Genomic DNA, 21117 nt, shown 5'->3' with positions numbered 1-21117 from the left:
TTTATGAGAACTTGAATAGAATCTGTATCCTGCTGTTGTGTGAAAATTGTATATATCTTAATTATGTTGAATTGGTTCACAGTGCTTTTCAGGTCTACTATATCCTTCTACTTCTCTGTATATTCATTCCATTAATTTTTGAGAGCTTGATATTGAAACACCAACTAAAAATCTTATCTACTTAAAAATAATTGTAATATATAGCAGAACTATATGTAACTTTTTTCTGTATTTTCCAAGTCTCCCGTAAATGTGTTATCATGTGTGTGTTAGTAGCTCAGTCACGTCCAACTCTTTGCAATCCCATAGACTGTAGCCCACCATGAGTACTTTCATAATTGAAAAAATAAAAAAGAAAGAGAATAAAAAAGTCAACTGGTTGTAAAGGATAATCCCACCTACCAAATATCTTCATAGAAATACTTCGATTAGTGTCTAATTAAACCACTGGGTACTGTAGTGTAGCAAGTTGATCTACAAAACTATCCTGTGTCAAGTTATGTACATTGAAACAAACAACCACAGCCACCACCAAAAAACCTGCCAACAAACAAACAAATACTGTATAATAAAAGCCCAGTAAAACAGGGTTGGCCTGAAACCTGTATCCCATGTCCAGCTAGGAGGTGGCAGCACCAAGATGCTTAAAACACAGTCATTGCCCTAAGGAGGTAACTCTCTAGTGGGGGAGCCAGTCGAGTAGCCAAATAATTACAATGGAGTGTAATAAATGCTGTAATCAAGATGTGGACAAAACTTGCTACTGCTATTTAAAGTTGGGTAACCTCTAAGTGTTCAGAATAACCTTGGTAACCTGAGAGAGGGTCTGATGTCAGCCAGGCTAATATTATAACCTTAACTGTTCTGCAGAGAGAGTTTCAAATACCTTAAATAAATGGACTGTGAAACAGCCAAAGGATCTTAATGCCAGTAAATGTCAAACCACCCAAGGCAAACTGGGTATTTGGGGAAAGGCCTGCCAGGCAGCCACTCTCATCTTGCCACTCATGGCACTTCCTGAATGCCAATCAGACACTCAAGGCTCTGTGCAGTTTGAGATCTGAAGTCCTCTGGATAAACCTCCCCCAAGAAATTGATGCCTGAAAGGGCAGATTAGAGATGAGGCTCTGCCTTCTGCCTTACTGAGGGAACAGGAGGCCCTGGGCTAACTTTAGCTGCATTTCTATTTCTGGAACAGCAGTACTGCGTCCTATTTCCCCTCCCCCCAGGGCATGGCAACCCACTCCAGTATTCTTACCTGGAGAATCCCATGGACAGAGGAGCCTGGAGGGCTACAGTCCATAGGGTTGCAAAGAGTCAGACACAACTGAAGCGACTTAGCATTCATGCACACACTTCTACATAGCTTGAATTTCCTATGAAGGATGTATATTACTTTTGTAAATAAAAAATTAAGAACAAATCAAGTTGTTTTTTAAAAAGAGAACTCAACTCTGGAACAACAATGGTAACAACAGCAACAACCCAAGTGCACCAACTGACCTCGATGCAAATTGCTCTCAACCCACCCCTCCAACATGTCCTTTGTAGGGACCGGTTGAAGGTAACTTCGATCTTATGTTTCTGGATGTGGATTTAAAAGTACTACCTCTCCAGGATAATCCATTTAGAACAGCCTCCTGTGGTCCCTGTGTCAGGAAGTCACATGACCCCATCTAAACCTGAGGGGTGGAGGATGGTAGTGGCCAACAGAGGGTTTATTTACCCACCCAGATTGAGGTTAGGACTGACACGCAGTTTAATTATCATGCAGAGCTGCAGCTGGAGGCGGCTGGAATGAGTTGGCATCTGCTTTTGCAGAGCACAATTTCTGCAAATAATTAACCACCAGAACTCTTGATTCTCTCTAATTAATGAAGAGGAAGCCTAGAATCTTCAAAGTCCACGAATGTCATGCTGCCATTGTGTCAGGATTGATCTCCTTTGTTCTAAACCGAAGAGCATGCCTCTCCTGCCTCTCCTAATTCTTTATAAATTGAATTTTTCTATTACTAGTTGTGACAGCTAAGTAACATGACTTCAGAAATTCACCCGCAGTTCATGCCGGTATTAGAAGCCTGAATAATAATAATTTTTTAAAAAGAGCTATAATGGAACAAGCTTTCTGTCTCTGACCCAGAATTAATCATCGTGAAGAGACACCTCCTGAAAAGAGGGTCGTTAATTAGCTCTAATGGATCTCGCTAGGTGGAGTTGGAATTATTGAGAAGTTGGCAAACAGAAGGGGAAGAGAAGATTCCTCCCTTTCTTTGTCCATCTCCACGTGATGCTGGGATGGAAGAGGCCAAGACTATGCTTCCTGGGGGTGGGCACTCATGATGGAGGATGTGGGAAAGTTCTGTTCAGTAGGGGATGCTGTTGTGTGTCAGTATGGAAATCCACCAACTTGGAACATCTTTGAGGAAAACAAGTAAAAGTGTACAAGGCCCTATCCCTGTGGCCTTAACTAAGCATTTAATGAAGACACCACGCAGCAGCCAGAGTGGGATCTTATCAAAACCCAAGGCAGGCGGTGTTATACCCCTGCTCCTAAAAGCTTGTATATGAGCCTATAGAGTTCCACTTGGGCTTCCCTGGTGGCTGCAATGGTAAAGAGTCCATCTGCCAATGCGGGAGACCCAGATTCGATCCCTGGGTTGGGAAAATCCCTTGGAGAAGGAAATACTTCTCCAAGGCAACCCACCCCCCCCACCCCCCCCAGTATTCTTGCCTGGGAAATCCCATGAACAGAGGAGCCCAGCAGGCTAGTCCATGAGATCACAAAGAGCTGGACACGAGTGACTAACACACATAGAGCTCCACTTATCTGTCCATTGTTTCCTCTGTGACCTCGTTTCCTCTATTTTATTTCACACCCACTCCGTTCCAGACATAGCAGCTTCTTTAATGTTCCACCAACATTCTAGCTCCTACCTCAGGATCTTTGCACTGGCTGCTCTGTGTAGAGTCCTGTTTTCCAGATAATCCACTTGGCTACATTCTTCTTTTCCTTTAGGTCTCTGTTAAAAGTTTACCCTCTTATTAATGTCAACATTGACTGCCCCATGTGGAATAGGATCCCAACCGTCCCCATTCCTCTTATCCTACTATATTTTTTCCTCACCTCCTAACATACTATATCATTTCCTTATTTATTGTGTTGTTACATGTTTGCCTCCTCTCCAGCATTTATTATTTGTAGACTTTTTGCTAACGGCCATTCTGATCAATGTGAGGTAATACCTCACTGTAGTTTTGATTTGCATTTCTCTAGTCAAGGCTATGGTTTTTCCAGTGGTCATGTATGGATGCGAGAGTTGGACTGTGAAGAAGGCTGATCGCCAAAGAATTGATGCTTTTGAACTGTGGTGTTGGAGAAGACTCTTGAGAGTCCCTTGGACTGCAAAGAGATCCAACCAGTCCATTCTGAAGGAGATCAGCCCTGGGATTTCCTTGGAAGGAATGATGCTAAAGCTGAAACTCCAGTACTTTGGCCACCTCATGCAAAGAGTTGACTCATTGGAAAAGACCCTGATGCTGGGAGGGATTGGGGGCAGGAGGAGAAGAGGACGACAGAGGATGAGATGGCTGGATGGCATCACTGACTCAATGGACATGAGTCTCAGTGAACTCCGGGAGTTGGTGATGGACAGGGAGGCCTGGCGTGCTGCGATTTATGGGGTCTCGAAGAGTCGGACATGACTGAGCGACTGAACTGAACTGAACTGAACTGAATCATTAGCAATGTTGAGAATCTTTTCACCTGCCTATTGGCCACCTGTATGTCTACAAATAATAAATGCTAGAGAGGGTGAAGAGAAAAAACTTACAATCCTACACTGTTGGTGGGAATGTCAGTTGGTGCAGCCAATATGGGAAACAATATGGCAGTTACTTAAGAAAATGAAAATAGAGCTACCAGCTCTATTTTCATCCAGCAATCCCACTCCCGGGCATATATCCAGAAAAAATAAAAATTCTAATTTGAAAAGACACATGCACCTTAATATTCATACCAACACTATTTATAATAGCCAAGACATGGAAACAACCTAAACGTCCATCAGAAGATGAATGTATAAAGAAGACATGGTATAAATATACAGTGGAATATTTGTTGTTTTTTAGTCATTAAGTCATGTCCAACTCTTTGGGACCCCATGACCACCAGGCTCCACTGTCCATGAGATTTCCCAGGCAAGAATAGTGGAGTGGGTTGCCATTTCCTTCTCCAGGGGATCTTCCCGACATAGGGATTGAACCCATATCTCCTGTGTCTCCTGCACTGGCAGGCAGATTCTTTACTACTGAGCCACCTGGGAAGCCCCCACAATGGAATATTACTCATCCATAAAAAAGAATAAAATAATGCCATTTCCAGCAATGTGGATGGACCTAGAGATTATCACACTAAATGAAGTTAGACAGAGAAAGACATCTATCCTATGATATCAGTTATATGTGGAATCTGACTTAGAAAACAAACTTATGATTACCAAAAGGGAAAGGTAGGGGGTGACGGATTAATTTAGGGTAAGCTCTAATACTTTGGCCACCTGATACAAAGAGCTGACTCACTGGAAAAGACCCTGATACTAGGAAAGGAGGAGAAGGGGATGACAGAGGATGAAATGGTTAGATGGCATCACTGACTCAACAGACATGAGTTTGAGCAAGTTCTAGAAGATGATGAAGGACAGGGAAGCCTGGCATGCTGCAGTCCATGGGGTTGCAAAGAGTTGGACACAACTGAGCAACTGAACAACAACAATGGGATTGAGAGATGGACATTACTGTATATAAAGTAGATAAACAATAAGAATTTATAGCACAAGGAACTATATTCAGTATCTTGTAATATCTTGTATATTTTGTAATAATAAAAGAATCTGAAAAGGAATATATGTATGTATACACACACATATATGGGCTTCCCAGTGGCTCAGTGGTAAAGAATCCTCCTGCCAATGCAGAAGACACAGGTTTGGTCCCTGGATTGGCAAGATGCCCTGGAGAAGGAAATGGCAACCCACTCCAGTATTCTTGCCTGGGAAATTTCATGGACAGAGGAGCCTGGCAGGCCACAGTCCATGGGGTTGCAAAGACTCAGACATGACTTAGTGACTAAAGAACAACAATATACATATGTATATATGTGTGTGTGTGTGTGTATAAATATATATATGTACATATCACTTCGCTATATACCTGAAACTAATACAATATTGTAAACAACTATAATTTTTAAAAAAATGCCTTCTATACCTCTCACTAGAATATAAGCTCCACAAGAACAGGGATTCTTGTCTGTTTGTTCTCCAGTGTATTCCTAGCACCTGGAAGTATGTGGAGTTCAATAAATATTTGCAGAGTGAATGAACCCATCATCCCACTTTGGAGCATTTGCTGGTATGTGTGAAGGCTGCATGTGCTCATTCAAAGTGATTGCTCAAGCAGCTTATAAAGACCAGGGTATGAGAAGTTCCTTTTTCCTTCTTCAGTGTCTGAATGAAGTGCTATTGTTTGCTTCCTTTGGCTGCCAAATGTTAATAATTAAAACAGTGGGCTCAGAGTTAAGTATTACTTGAGGTGTTCTTACTTTCTCAGTGGTTTCTATAAAAAGCTAGAGAGGGTCTGACCAAGAATGATGCTTTTCTGGGAGGGGGCTGTGTTTTGTCTCCAGGGGTCTCAGTTTTCCTTTTATCTCCACAGAGAGTGGGGGTCTTTAGAGATCCAGTGCAGCAGGGGAGATATGTGTTTTGTGTAATTCAGTAGTGACCCGACTGAGGGGGAGCACTCATAGGCACCCAGGGAAGAGGCAAATCTGCTGAGGATACAGGGCCCCGGCCAGAACAAGAGGTTTAGGCGGAGAGTTGCAATGGAGCCCAAATCTATGGATTGTAGCTCTTTGTATGGATTGTGTCCAAGTCCCCTCCTCACTCATGCTCCCCAACCATGGGGCCGTCATAGATATCCCTGCATTAAATTCTTTCCAGTAAGGAATGCCTGCTGAGTCCTGTGTGTGTCTGTGACTTGCCAGGCGGGGTAGGTAAACCTGGCAGGAGTTGTAGTCTACATGGATGAGGGTCCCCGGAATTGGATAAATCTGATCTTTTATGCTCTACTTAATTTGTGTCTCATATCAATCCTTCCTTAGCTCAGAGGGACTGACTTCAGAGAGAAACATGTCTGCATTCAGTTAACAAACCAGCTGCTGCCAGGCTGAGTTCTGGGTCATGAAATATAGACTCCAGTCTTGATTCTGCAGCTGCTATTGGAGCAATTTGAGCCATTCATCTCCCTGCACTACAGTTTCTAACTCCACTTTCTTAATACTTAAAAAAAAAAAAAGAATCTAGGCTTGCTGGTGGCTCAGTGGCAAAGAATCTACCTGCCAATGCAGGAGATGTGGGTTCAATTCTTAGTTCGGGAAGATCCCACATGTGGAGCAACTAAGCCCGTGTACCCCAACTACTGCGCCTGTGCTCTAGAACCTGGGAGCTACAACCACGGAAGCCCCAGTGTCCTAGATCCCACAGCAAGAGAAGCCACTGCCGTGAGAAGCCCGTGCACTGCAACTAGAGAGAGGCCCCACCCGCTGCAACTGCAGAAAAGCCCACGCAGCAGGGAAGGCCCAGCACGACCAAAAGTGTAAATAAAATTATTTTTTAAAAAATGCTTTCTCAATTCTCAGAGTCATTCCTTGAATATTTTTAAAAAAATGCTTTCTCAATTCTCAGAGTCATTCCTTGAATAACTCTGTCTCTTAATTTTAGATATAAAGAAGGAAAGGCCCAGAGAGGTCAAGGTACTTGCCTATAATCACACTGTATTCATAAGTAAGACCAAAAAACTTAAAAATCAAATTACCATACAATTCAGCAATCCCATTTCTGGACATTTATCCAAAGGAAAAGAAAACTGCACATAAAAAAGATATTTGCACGTCCGTGTTCACTTGAGCATTATCCACAATAGCTAGTATGTGGAAACAACCCAAGTGTCTATCAATAGATAAACAGACAAAGAAGATGTGTTCCATGTAAACACTATAATATTATTCAGCCATGAGAAAGGAAGAACCCCTGCCACTGGCCACACCATGGATGGACCTTGAGGGTATTATGCTAAGTGAAATAAGCTAGACAGAAAGACAAGTTCTGCAAGGTATCTCTTATCTATGGAATCATAAACAAAACAAAACAAAAACAAAACAACTCATAGAAACAGAGAGTAGAAATGTGTCTGCCAGGGGACTTTGGGTGGAGGAGGAGGAAAATAGCTAGAGTCTGGAGACAGAGGGCCAGGACCTGAAGTCTCCCTACAAATTCAGTTTCTGTTCATAATGCCCTTCAGATCACAAAAACACCCACCCTGTTGTCCTCTTGGAGCTGTGAATAAAACTTGTTCTTATGACTAAAAAGGGACTGCAGCAATGCAAAATGGATTATTATTAAAGTGGCCTCCCAAATTTAGAGGATGGCTCAGAGGTCAGAACTGAGAACCTGAACTAAGTCACGTGGGGGTAAAAGCATGAATTGTTGTGTTTTATTAGATATTCTATGTTCAGATTCCAAGCCCGACGTTTAGAGCATCCCTTCAAAGCCAAGTTTGGCACAGTGCTCTGATTCTAAATAGCAAAACTGACCTTCCCTCTTAGACTCGTATTCTAAATTATTCTGAAGATTCCTCTCCCTAGACTGCTCACAACAACCAACCTGAAGCAGCCTCCAGGACACTCTGGCTGATTTACAACTGCAATCTTGCTAAAAGGAATGGGAAAAAGCCAAGATGAGTTTCTGTTAGACAGAATTACTGGTATGAAATACTAACATCGCTACAACGTGGCGTAGAACTGACTGGCTGACTGCATGGCTGCCCTCCCTTCCTTATTTCACTGAAATAGGTCATTTGTTATAAAAGGGAAGGAGCCTTGTTCCTCGTTCCCCCCACCCGCAAAGGATGATGGGAGAAGACTGCTTTCAGCGCTCCTCAGTGTGTGCCTGCATGTGGCTCCCCAAAGCCAGCACTGGGCCAGCAAGCCTATTCTTACTAAGTGCCCACGTCAGTGGCCTGTCTTTGACGAGCCTGCTATGTGCAGAGTCCTGCTGTTTCCTGCCTTCAGTGAAAGAATAAAGACTGGGCAGGCCGCAGGCAGTGAGCTCCAGCTGTCCCCTGCTTAAAATACAACGATGAGATAGGAATTGGCCATCAGGGTTTAACAAAAAATTCTCTAAATGAGGAAGGGGGGTACCTTTCCTTCACATTTATTTTTTGTGTAGAAACTTGACCCATCCTGTCAATTAGTCGATCAAATATTTGCTGGCAGCACTCACAAGTCCCCATCTTTTACAAAGGGCGGGGTGCAACAAGAAGTAAAACCCTACAAGCCAAAGACTTAGCTTGGAAGAGTGGAAAATTCAAATGAAAACAGATCCAGGTGGGCAACATGAAAGAATGAATGAACGAAGCTGCATAGTAATAGCATCTTAAGATAAAAATATATGACTATTTTCCTTGTGTATTTAATACACAAAAATATTCTCTCCTCCACAAAGTCAGAGCCTTGTTGGTCTGTCTTCAATTTTCACATTTTTGATTGAGACAGGGGTATCTTTCTCAACCGTTCTGTAAGACAGTGGTAGTGGTTTAGTCCCTAAGTCATGTCTGACTCTTGTGACCCCGTAGACTGTAGCCTGCCAGGCTCCTCTGACCATGGGATTTCCCAGGCAAAAATACTGGAGTGGGTTGCCATTTCCTTCCCCAGGCCATCTTCCCAACTCAGGGATTGAACCCATGTCACCTGCATTGCAGGCATATTCCTTACCACTGAGCCACCAGGAAGGCCCTCTAAGATGACTATAGGGTAAATGCCAATTTGCATGCTAAAAGGCAGTGTCAGGACTGTGTTCAGTTGGAGCTTGTGGGTTATTACACGGGAGCAGCTGCTTACTAAGGGCTTTGTTGCCTTATTGCTGAGTGAAAATGGGAGCCCAGGATATATCTTTAAATTCTTCTCAAGTGTTGTTCTTCCCTATGCCTGTCATGGAGTATGTTGCCATTTCTCTCCCCTGGATTTCTTTAGACTTGTCTTGTCCTTTCATTTCCCTCAAGCAGATGGGAGTCTCCCCAGTGAAGACTGAGCATTTTCCCTGTCTGCTCACAGGGATGGTCTGAGTTCTCTGCACTAGAGAAACTGCTAGATAATATTAATAAATGTTTGTTGTTTTAAGCCCCTCACTTTGGTATGATTTGCTGTGTGGCAAGAGATAATCAATACATATTGATTCTGTGATTGGATATCACTGTTAACCAGCTTCACTTTGTTCACACAAGGAGTAAGCATGTGCTTTCTATGTATAGCAAAACCTCCAATTGACACAAAATATAGGTATGACAGAGGCCTTGGTGGTACTTCTAGAAGCCTCCTTATGATCAGCATTGGTTTTGTACACAGCATCCTTAGATATGGTCCTTTAACCAATTCATAACCCACTTCCCTGTAAGAGAAAGGCTTGGCAAGAAGACTTGAATGATGCCATGATGAACTGCAAGACTTCCACAAGCCCAGAGGGATGGCAGGTAGGAGCATATTCAATGCAGACAGACAGAGTCCTGTATAAAGGTCAGATTCAAGGGACAATGGAGAGATGGTTGGACTGTGGGCTTTGTGGAGGGAATGATTATGTTTGTCTTGTTCACTGTCTCCACCCCTGGTCTGGCAAATAATGTCTGGGAACACAAAAATCAATAATGTAAGTTTCCTACATTAAAAGCCTCATAGTCTAACTGGAGAGCCCAAAGAGTGTGTGTGTGTGTGTGTGTGTGTGTGTGTGTAGTGATACAAGAAGAAAGAGTAAACAATGGCCTGCAGAGAATCAAGGGACTAACTACATATGTTTGTGTGTGTGAGCTGTGCAAGGATTGAAGAGTGTCAGGGGAAGCTCCATCCAAAAGGTGATGGTCAAACTGAATCGTAATGGGAGAAAACTAGAAATTCACTAGGTAGATAAGATCACTAGGCAGCTCTGGAGACATGAAATAGCATGGTGCGCTTAGGGGAGAGTAAGTAATTAATTTGGTCAAAGCATAGATTATATTTATGTGATGAAAGCAAAGATGGAAAGACAGCATAAAGGGAATGATAAGGGATGAGCTGGAAAAGTAGGCAAGACTCTCTGGATCTTGAAGGATGCTGGTGTAGAGGGGTCAAAATTTATCTCATAGGTGATGGAGAAACACGGAAGGATTTTAAACAGAAGAGGTATACATTCTGATTTATAATTTTGAAAGATAGCTTATGGAGAATATTGGTGATTGGAGGCAGGAAGGTTGACTGGGAGGCTACTGCAGAAGTCTAAGCAAACGTGAGTAAACTGTGATGACAGGAAGCATGGAAGGGGAGAGGATCAACAACAGATCTTTGGGAATATGAATGGACTAGGCCTGCAAGTGATGGGAGGTGGTGGATGACTATAGACATGAAAGAGGCGAAATTAGTCTGAAGTTTCTCACTCAGGCACTTGGTTGAAATAATTTTATATGTAGTAGAGCTATATATGTTTCCCCCATGGCTCAGTGGTAAAGAATCTGCCTGCAGTGCAAGAGACATGGGAGACGTTTGATCCCTGGGTCAGGAAGATTCCCCTGGAGGAGGAAATGGCAACCCGCTCCAGTATCCTTCATGGTAAATAAATTCCGTGCATAGAGCAGCCCAGTAGGCTACAGTCCATGGGGTCATAAAGACACACAACTGAGGGACTGGGCACAGCACAGCAGCAGAGCTGTATGTGTGATGAGCTTTGTGCTGTGTAAGCAAAAGATCAGTGTTAATAGTACGATTAGATGTATCTATCAAGCTGCTACACAGGACTCAAAAGAGGGTGTGAAGAAGAGAAGAGATCAGATAACGGTGGAGAATAGTTAAGTATGAAGCTGGATGCTGGTGGCATGAAGGACAGTCCAGGGTCTTCTAGTGGGAAGGCCAACCAAAAATAGCTCTCTGGGCTGTTCTGGCTGAACTGGCGGGCCACATGCTCTGGCGAGCTGTGGGTGCCATCCCTGTGAAGAGGGTGGATCCCCAGATGACCCTGGCCTATAGTTAGCTCACACAATCAGCTGTGGCTGGCTTCCAAAGTAGCAGCGACAGCAGCTGACAGGTTTGGAAATATATTTTCTTCTCTGTCAAGAAAAAGTGCTCATAAGGAATACATTTCCCAAATGGCTACTCTTTCTGGTTTGACCTAAGGGGTTCTATGGCGGAAAATACGCCCATGGTTTCTGTAAAGCCATTTAAAAAATTAATCACTTCTCTCTTGAGTCAAAAATACCCTGAACCTCTTGAGTAACTTAGGAGAATTCATTGTAAGTTCTATCCCTGGAAAATAGGTCAAAGAAATGCTTGCTGGCATGCTTTAGTTCTTACTGAACACCTCCCTGCTCTGCATAGCCCAATAAACGTAAATTAGAATATAAGAATTCTAAGGAAAGGAATCTAAGCTTAATAGAGTAGAAGTCAATGTCCTCTTTTGGGATCTGAAGTTGGATTACAAGAATCTAGCTTTGAGACTCTCAGCTGAAGAAGTTTTGGCAATCACTTAAAGTTCATGTCAAAACATCTGGTGGTAAGTTTGCTTTAGTGTATGCTAACTGGGGATAATATTTCAAGACTGCAATAATGTTTTTTGTTTGTAAATTGAGCTTTAGTTTCTGTACTTCATCCAGGAAACACTAGAGGGTGTACATCAGATAGAGGAAAACGGCTGCCCTGAGAATGAACAGGAATGAAGAGGAGAGATGGCTCGGGAAGGAAGGTATTTCTACACTTCACTGAGGCACAGAATTTTACTTCGGTAGACACTAATCTTTATGCTATCAAAAAGCGACTTGATGTTTGAAACCCAGACTCGAGAACTTTAATGATGATCTGCTGAGCCTGTTCAGAATCCAAAACTGTAAGGAACCACCATTACTCTCTGACCAGAATGTATATTCTGTTCATTTTGGACATCTTGAAAGCCAATATGATACAGCTCTATCTGTGAGTCTTTAATTTTAGAGGAAACGCTATTTGGATTTTCACAGATACTGGATTTTTTTTACAGCACTGATACTCATATCCCCAAGTGCTTGAAGTGAATAGTAACGATACAAAAGTGAATAGTAATGACACCAGGCATTTTCAGGCACTTGTGGGAATAAAACGTGCTCTTTGAAGATATGCTAGATTGGAGGCTTTCCCCTCTTCATTTCATCCATAGTTTTCATGAATTAACTCTACATGTAAACACCATTCTACAATGCTGAAACACTGGAGTTAACCGGCCACCACAACGCGGTGCACGTGTCAGTAAGAACTGCTATTTCTCTTGCTTAAATTTCCAGTTCCATAGTTGCTTTGTACCTCTTGCAGATGCCAGAAGAGCTAGTGAGGGCTAGAGTCAAATCACCTATTTTAAAAACAATGTTAACAACTAATTACTCTAATCGGAAACAAATATCTTAAGCTTCTGAAGAGACAAATCAACTGAATGTTATAATATTTTAATGAATGATGAACTGATAATTCTATGAAATCCTGTCCTTAAACCATAGCAGACTCCTGAAGCACAACTGTTGAAAAGCGTGTGTGAATTCCAATATAAGAAACTTCACAATAAAGCATGCTAAGTTAAGAAGGACCTGCCCTTTAACAAACCATGGGGTCAGCCTTACCTGGACGTTAATATCAGGAGAATAGAAATAACATTATGAACTTTCGAAGGCAGCGTCTGCTCGAAACGATCAAGTACACTGACAGGGACAGTTTAGCTCCGGAATTTGGGGTTGGCTTTTGTTAGTCATGCATTATCCTACTTACCTCTGAGGACAGACCTTTAAATTTCAGAAAGTGTTGAGATGCATTACTGTACCCGTAATCAAAAGTCTTTGGCAGAAATATCATTTATCCTTGTGGTAATGAACAGATTTATAACATTCTGGTGTCACCATTCCTGAAAAAGCACTTTGGTTTGAATGCTTCTTCCACAAACATAGTGAATCGTTCACGAAGGCACATGGGTGTAGAACACTACGGAGAGATATTGCTGGTGAGTGACAGAACGTCTGGTTGATTTACAGGAAACCCCAAGTGCGCGTATGAATAGGTTAGGTTTAGATTGACGAGCAAATGTGTAACCAGACTTCTGGCTGACAAATGGCAGAGCTATGCCAGCACATTAGCCTCTCTGGAGAGAGACCAAAAGTAAGGCAGGAGGATCAAGTTCATTCCATAAAGGATATTCAAACCTCATGGATGGCAGCGTGGCTGAGATATTAAGCACATATAGATTTTAATGCCCCAAAATAGAACCGGGCAAATTTAGAATTGAACTGGCATCCAAGCTGAAGACCAAACTCCTATCAAATTTCCCTGTATTGACTCACAGACATAGAGACCAGACTTGTGGTTGCTAAGGGGGTAGGCAGATGGAGGAGGAGAGGATTGGAAGTTTGGGGTTAGCAGATACAATCTATTATATATGGAATAGATAAACAATAAGGTTCTACTATATAGCACAGGGAGCTATATTCAATATCCTGTAATAAACCATAAAGGAAAATGGAAAAGAATATATAAACCACTTTTCTGTACACCAGAAGATAACACAGCATTGTAAATCCACTATGCTTCAATAAAAAATAAACTAAAAATTTTTTCTATATTGTGTATATTTATATTTACACTCCTTCAGAAAGATGGTGGTATTTTTCAAGATGAGTCATATTTTATTGGCAGGCTTAGTTTAAAGTGGCTAGCCTCTAGAAGTGGCTGGTTTGGGTAAACTAGAAAATAGAAACTGATGAATTAGTATCACAAATGGTGCCAAGCACTAAATGGTTTAGATTGGATTTGATTTATTCTGATTGGGCACAAAAGAGTTCAGACATAGCCATACAGCTCTTGTGAAGAAGGATGAAGCATCTGGACCACATTCTTCCTCCATAGCTGAGCTGACTATGCAGGGCTTTGGGTCTGCTTTCAAGAATAGCAGTAAGATTGTAGGGGCAGATCCTGTTCATTGAGTCCCTGTGGCCTGTCCAGCACTTGAGGTCATTATATCATTTAATTCTTCCCACCCCACTGTGGGGCCGGGTTTATGATCTGGCTTTATAGATGAGCCTGACATTCAGAGAGATGACTTGCCCAGGGTCACACACTAGCCAGTGACAGTTCAGATTTAGACTCTGGTCTGACTCCAAAGCACTTGCCATCATGCTACACCACTTCCTGAATGTCTGAAGAACAGTTCTGGTGACGGTCCGGCAGATCACAAGCCCTGTCATATCTGTGTAGAAGCCAGATACAATGGACATGAACTTGAGAAAACTCCGGGAGGTGGTGAGGGACAGGAAAGCCTGGTGTGCTGTAGTCCATGCGGTTGCGAAGAGTTAGACATGACTTGGCAACTGAAGAACAACAGAGCTGCAGAGAGCCAGGGGACTTGGAGCTGAATTCTTGACTCCATCATTTCCTGGCTGTGTGATCTCAAAAAAATTTCTAACCTCTCTAAACTGTCTCCTGTGTGTATCTTGTGGGTGGTGGAATATCAGGACTCTTCATTTCTAACCCTCTGTGATCCCATGAGCCTTCAAGGGGCTTTTCCTTCCCTATAATTGAGGTCAATGTTCATTCTTTTGCTCTTTAGGTAAGCTCAGGTGTGAGGAAACATTTCTATTTGAAATTCAAGGACTGAGTTAATTTCTGCCCTAGAGATGTTATTCCTTCTCTGCAAAAGTCATTTCCTCTGTGGGTTGCCCCAACACAGGCTAGCATCCATTTCCCAAGTGGACAACTCCACTGTATGCTGAGTGTGGTGCTGTTGCCAAGGGAGGCATAGAGAGGCCTGTAGGACATGCTAGAAACCCAAAATGATACTTTATAATGTTATTACAAAGGAAAACCACTAGAGATGTCTCTCATCTGAAGGCAATAAATATGACTCCCTGTGGGTCAGAGAACCAAATACTCATGGAGTTGCCCCTTTTGGATACTTTTCTTCTATTTCTATAAATTAATGAGGTTTTATTTATTGTATCCCCTCCTTATGCTTAACTCACAATGATAATGCTGATGAACTTTCACTGAAATCTGCTGTCTACAATGAAAACGTCCCTGCACACTCCTTGTTGGGCTTTCACCCATTACCCTGTTGATAGAAACACACACACTAGCTCCCCTGCCACGAGCAGCCACCACTCGCTGCTCACTGCTTGGCATTCTTCAGGCTCAAGTGACATAAGCCCGGCTGTATGTGGGGAGCAATGCTGGAAAATTCCTTTGATGTTGTGCCTTGTGACACTCAATGACTAAATCTAAGCTTTTGCTATTTGACCAAATGCCAAATGTGCTAGATCCTGAATGTCTATGATCTTACAGATGGCTGGGTGAAAAAATAAGAATAGACCATCAGAAAAAAGTATTTCAAAACTATTTTGCAGTGCTAATTAAGGTGAACTTTGATTAATTGGAGAGTTGGTTGAAACAAGTATTCTAGGTAATTAGGAGCTAAGGCATAACGCTTAAGAAATTCACTTACTATATACAGTGTCATATATGTATAAGGTATTAGGAATGCAAAAAGGGGCAAAAGTTCATATAGTGGTTTTATTCAAAGCATCTTCTGGTTTTATTGTACCCATTATTGTTGGAAATCTTGTCCTATTTTTTTCCAGTCCTTTTTAATGCTTATTTTTCTTGGTACAAATGATTCTGCATATAATCACACAAAATGTGTATTTTGAATCCATTTCTATTCGTTTAACACTTTAAGAATTTAAGCATCTTCTAAGCATCTAAATTTCATTATTCACTTAAAATTTAGGTTGTTTCCACTTGCTTTCCATGACAAAAATATACTATGAAAAAAATACCTTTACACATGAAGATTCCCCCGCCCTTTTTTTATATTTTCAATGACAAACTCATATGTGGAATAATTGGATCAAAGAAGATAGCGTTACCTACTCAGTGTCATCAGTATGCATTGCACCTACTTTCCAAAGGAGCTATACCAATCAATGCTTGCATATACCAATCAATGCTTGCATATACCAACCAATGCTTGCATATACCAATCAATGCTTGCATATACCAATCAATGCTTGCATATACCAATCAATGCTTGCATTGTTTGACTTTAAGTCTCTCCTTACTATCTCCATAGTTATTGGGCTTCTATTTGTTCACATTTTTTTGCCTTATAACAGGAAAAATACTTCTGAATAAAAATAAATGTAACACCCATTATGTACTGAATTCACATAATAACCTTGTAAAGTCAACAGCTACAGATGAACAGGCACCAGGAAAGATTAAGTGGGTTGCCAAGTGGGTACAATATTATCAGAGCTGGAACTTGATCTTGCCTCTTTTGAGTATAGACCTATTGTGTGCTTCATTCTACTACAACTGCCCCTTAAACAACCATGTAGGTCTGGGCTAATGCGACCTCCAAGAGAAGCTTGGAGAGACTCCATGGTTGGTGTGTATAACGATGGAATTGATTCCAAATGGCTTTGTTCCCTAAAAAACAAAACATTATCTGAAACAAAGTGAGGTTTTGATTAATTTCCGCGTGCTGTTTCACCCTCCCACATGCACATTAAAGAGATTAAACAAGAAGAAGAATGTTTTCAATAGTGCCCAAGTGTTGGAGTATTTTAACTAAACTCAGATATACATGAGTAACACAGTGGAAGTTGTTCATGTGTATATGAGACAGAACGTGGCCTTTTGACTTCTGTCTATTAAACACAAGAAAATTTACAGTTAAAATTCCACTCTTGGCTCTCCAGCCAAGATAGGTATGGCCCTGGCCACAAAACATGAAGGACAAGGCTGCCACAAGGCCCAGGAATCTGTTTGCATCATAGAGTAGGGCAGGCAAATCTCAGTAAATCAAGGTCTCACCTTCATTCTTCAAAAAGCCTGCTGGATGAAAGTGTGTGCTTCATCCTTTAACGTGAGAAATCTTGTTTTGCTGGAGCATGGTGTGTGGAGAAAATGACAAATGCTTCCTGGTAGGTGGGAGTTTGGATGCCCCAGGTACCCATTGGGAAAGTCATCTGGGAAAAATAATTTGGGATCATGTGACCTTTTTATTCTTTGCAGGAGTGAAAAGAAGGAAAACCTGGTTGGGAGGCCATAGTCATGGAACATGGCAGCGTCTGCCAGCCTTGCTTGGCTCCACCGAGTGTGGCTCTGGGCAGAGTACTTGCGTTTTGATTCAGCCAGAGGTTCCTGGGTTTAGAAGGTCCCCTGTGAGTGGAGCAGGAGGCTGAATAGTGAAGTTTAGCAAAACTCAGGAATGAGCTCACCTCATTTAGATTGCAAAATCCCATTAATTTCTACTCAGACCACAACTGAATGGACTTTAAAAACAAAGCTCAGGAACTTCCCCAGTGGTCTAGTGGTTGGAATTTGCTTTCCAATGCAGGGGATGTGGGTTTGACCCTTGGTCAGGGAACTAAGATCCCACATACCAGAGGGCAACAAGAGAAGCCCCCAGGCCACAACGAAGACCCAGCGCAGTAAAAAAAAAAATGTTTTTAATAAACTAAAAATTAAAAAATACATTTAAAAGATGACAACAAATTCCCAGTATCTAAGTCACAAAGCTAGCAACTCTGAATGTGGGTAGCAGAAAGAATATCTTGTCACCATCATAGACTCCTTTGGATAATTGCAAAGAAGGATGGCTTCTTCAAGCATTCAGATAATCTCCTCTAGGGGCTTCTCTAGGGAGATGAAGCTGGTTGGTGCATCTTTCAGTGCTGAGAAGGCGATTTAGAATCACAGCTGGTAAAGAATCTGCCTGCAATGCAGGAGACTTCAATTCCTGGGTCAGGAAGATCCCCCAGAGAAGGCAACCAACTACCCACTCCAGTATTCTGGCCTGGAGAATTCCATGGACAGAGGAGCCTGGGGACTACAGTCCTTAAGGTCTCAAAGAGTCAGACACGACTGAGCGACTTGCACTCAGTGTCTTTAAGGAGAAAAGCTGGGAACAGCAGGATGCCTTTGTAGGAATGCAGAGAAATGAACAGCTCTCCGGGTCCCAGGTTCCGTGACCAGATTTTAATTTTAATCAGTGAGGAATCCTGAAAAAAAACAATAACAGAAAACAGCTGGGAAGCAGCATTGATTTCAAAGTCACGACAGTGACATTCACTCCATCAACGTATTTTCATAGCCCCTGCCTGAAAGACCAGGTAATGAATATGCATATCATCCAGAGCTCTGCCTGGAGCTGGGTTCTTGTTTTGTTGGTGGCATTTAAGAGAAGGCGTGCTGAGCCGAGTGCCGGGGGCATTTTCCTGTAGTCTACTCTAAACGGCTATTTTCTCTGACGTGACTAGGGTGTTTTCTGTCACCTCCAAATATTAAACAGTATGATAGCATTGTTTCCAAGGTTTGTGGCCTCTGTGACAGTCAAGCGTGCAGGAAGATGCAGGCGGGGGTTGGAGGAGAGGATTGACTGCTTCCCCCCGGGGCCAGGCCAGAAGGCGGAACCGGAGAGGAGCCACTCTCCTGTCTCTTGTTTTATTTGGAAGGCTTTCCTCTGCGTTTTTACTACTGGGTGGTCCTTGGGCCTCCCACCACATTCCAAATATTTCCAACCTCTCTGAGAAGTGGCAGCTCTTCCTTAGGAGCTGACCCCCTGGCTCGGGCGGGCGGGCGGCTGGGTGGCACTGGCGGGCCCTCAGGCACAGCATTCCTGTTTTGTGCTCTTCCCCTTGTCTGGTTTTGAAGTCAGTTGGAACAAGAGAGAATTGTGAGCCTGAAGTTCTAAGATTTCGGGTACAGTGGGTTTTTCTTTTGCAGCTCTTTATGCTGGAATGCTTAGTGGTCTCCAACTTTTTGGATGACTCACCTGAATCAGTAAAAGACATTAAGCAGATTCTCCCAATACTGTTTTTTATTTATGGCTAGGCATGTACCATTGAACTAATACCCTGTTTCTTAAAAACACACAGAGAATGCTTCTTAAAGTGAAATAATATTAAATTCTTTGTTTTCTTGATGGCACAAAAATCCTTTTCCCCCTTCCTTTGCTATTAATGGGTTTCTCAAGTGGCACTGGAGAAGGCAATGGCACCCCACTCCAGTACTCTTGCCTGGCAAATCCCATGGACGGAGGAGCCTGGTAGGCTGCAGTCCATGGGGTCGCTAGGAGTTGGACACGACTGAGCGACTTCACTTTCACTTTTCACTTTCCTGCATTGGAGAAGGAAATGGCAACCCACTCCAGCGTTCTTGCCTGGAGAGTCCCAGGGACGGGGGAGCCTGGTGGGCTGCCGTCTCTGGGGTCGCAGAGTTGGACACGACTGAAGTGACTTAGCAGCAGCAGCAAGTGGCACTAGTGGGAAAGAACACATCTGCCAACACTGGAGAGGTAACATCGGTGGGTTCCATCTCTGGGTTGGGAAGATCTCCTGGAGGAGGGCAAGGCAACCCACTCCAGTACTCTTGCCTGGAGAATCCCATGGACAGAGGAACCTGGCAGGCTACAGTCCACGGGCTCACAAGAGTCCGACATGACTGAAGCGACTTAGCACATATGCATGCTGTTAACATTGTATGCTCATTTTATATTTCTATGCCTCACTTGAAAAGCTTATGTTACCACTTGGTGATTTGAGTCACATCATCTAAGCACAGTTTATTCTGATATTTGGTTAGTGACTATTATATCTAAAAGCAATGCATCAAAGATGTGCAAGAAATGAATTGTCTGTAATGACTCCATCCTGACAGGTTTTGGAGCACATCTACTAACTAGGCCAAGATTCTATTGGAAGTTTATTAAAAATTTTCCATCTTTTTTTTTTTGGCTTCAACCAATTGCTCTCATAATCCAGTGAAAAAGTACTCTCCATTGCCCAAACCTAGAGAAAGGGAAGAGGCAAGGAAGCCTTGTTGAAGCACCATTTTGTAGATAGATCGATCAATAGATAGAGATATGTTCAAAGCTGTCTAAAATTATACATTTAAAATGTTTTAAAATGATTTTTTAACTCCCACTTCCAAGTTTTTAAAATGGGTATTTATCAGAATTCTTAACAGAGAAAAAAACATGGTTTTTGGAGATGATTTATACAATGATGGAATATTGTACATATAAATATAAATATTAGTTTCCAGCGTGTTCTCTCCAAAGCATGAATTTCTTTTTCTGAGCAGTCACTTTCTCATTCCCTGGTAGGAGGGTGTCAGTGTTTCCTGGGCTCCACAGATTTGGGGTCTTTATTTATGCAGACCTCACCACTAGGCTGCATATTCCAACAGCTTCTTGTCACCAAAGGAAGTTTCAGAAAATGTCTTTCACACAGTAAGATGGCAGGATGAACTGCCCTGGTCTGTGTCTGTTGGGTGACATTGTGTTTTAGAAACAAAGCATGCAAACTGCTGGGAACAAGTGAATCAGTCTGAGCTCCTAGTAGTAACTGCTGGTGCACGTGAATGGAGTAATTGAAGTGAGTTTAATAAAGATAATCTCTTATATTACATTTATTATATTATGTCCCATTATAATCAAAGCAAAAGGAAACCAGCCAGCAACAGCAGGGAGCCCTTTCTCTCTTCCCCTAAGCCTGGAGTCCAGGGAGGAAGCAGTGACACAAGCCAGGGAGAGAACTGTGGCTCAAGCACAGGGAGTGGTGGTCTGCACTGTGATTTTGGTAGACAGACTATATTAGTTTGCCCAGAATGCCCTAACAAAGGAAATACAGTTGAGCAGTTTAAACAATGGAAGTTAATTTTCTCACAATTCTAGAGCCTAGAGATCTGAGATCAAGGTGCTGGCAGGGTTGGCTTCTTCAGAGGCATCTCTCCTTGGTTTATAGATGGCTCTCTTCTCCCCATGTCTTCACATGGTCCTGCCTTTGTGCACGTATCTGTGTGTCCAAATCTCTTCTTCTTATAAGGACATCAGTCATATGTGACTCGGGCCCACCCTATGACATCCCAAGTCGCTTCAGTCATGTCTGACTATTTGTGACCCCATGCACTGTAGCCCACCAGGTTCCTCTGTCCACGGGATTCTCCAGGTAAGAATACTGGAGTGGCTTGTCATT

At 42.5% G+C, this 21117-nt stretch overlaps 1 protein-coding gene across 8 annotated transcripts in view; it reads right to left on the bottom strand.

The window, feature by feature from the left end:
* The window catches only part of ITGB6 (integrin subunit beta 6), a 152090-nt gene extending 138958 nt beyond the window's left edge, over positions 1-13132 (bottom strand). For 6 of the 8 annotated variants that reach the window (XM_019971993.2, XM_019971971.2, XM_070799310.1 and 3 more), the window contains exon 1: positions 12860-13132. The gene's annotated coding sequence lies outside the window, so the exon portion shown is untranslated. The remainder of the gene's footprint in view (positions 1-12859) is intronic. The other 2 variants (XM_070799279.1, XM_070799276.1) reach the window with 1 other exon arrangement.
* Positions 13133-21117: the final 7985 nt, after the last annotated feature.

The sequence above is a fragment of the Bos indicus genome, chromosome 2 (genome assembly GCF_029378745.1).
Source record: "Bos indicus isolate NIAB-ARS_2022 breed Sahiwal x Tharparkar chromosome 2, NIAB-ARS_B.indTharparkar_mat_pri_1.0, whole genome shotgun sequence".
Lineage (NCBI taxonomy): Eukaryota > Metazoa > Chordata > Mammalia > Artiodactyla > Bovidae > Bos > Bos indicus.
The sequence above is the reverse complement of the archived record's forward strand: the minus strand, read 5'-3'. Positions and strand labels throughout refer to the sequence as shown.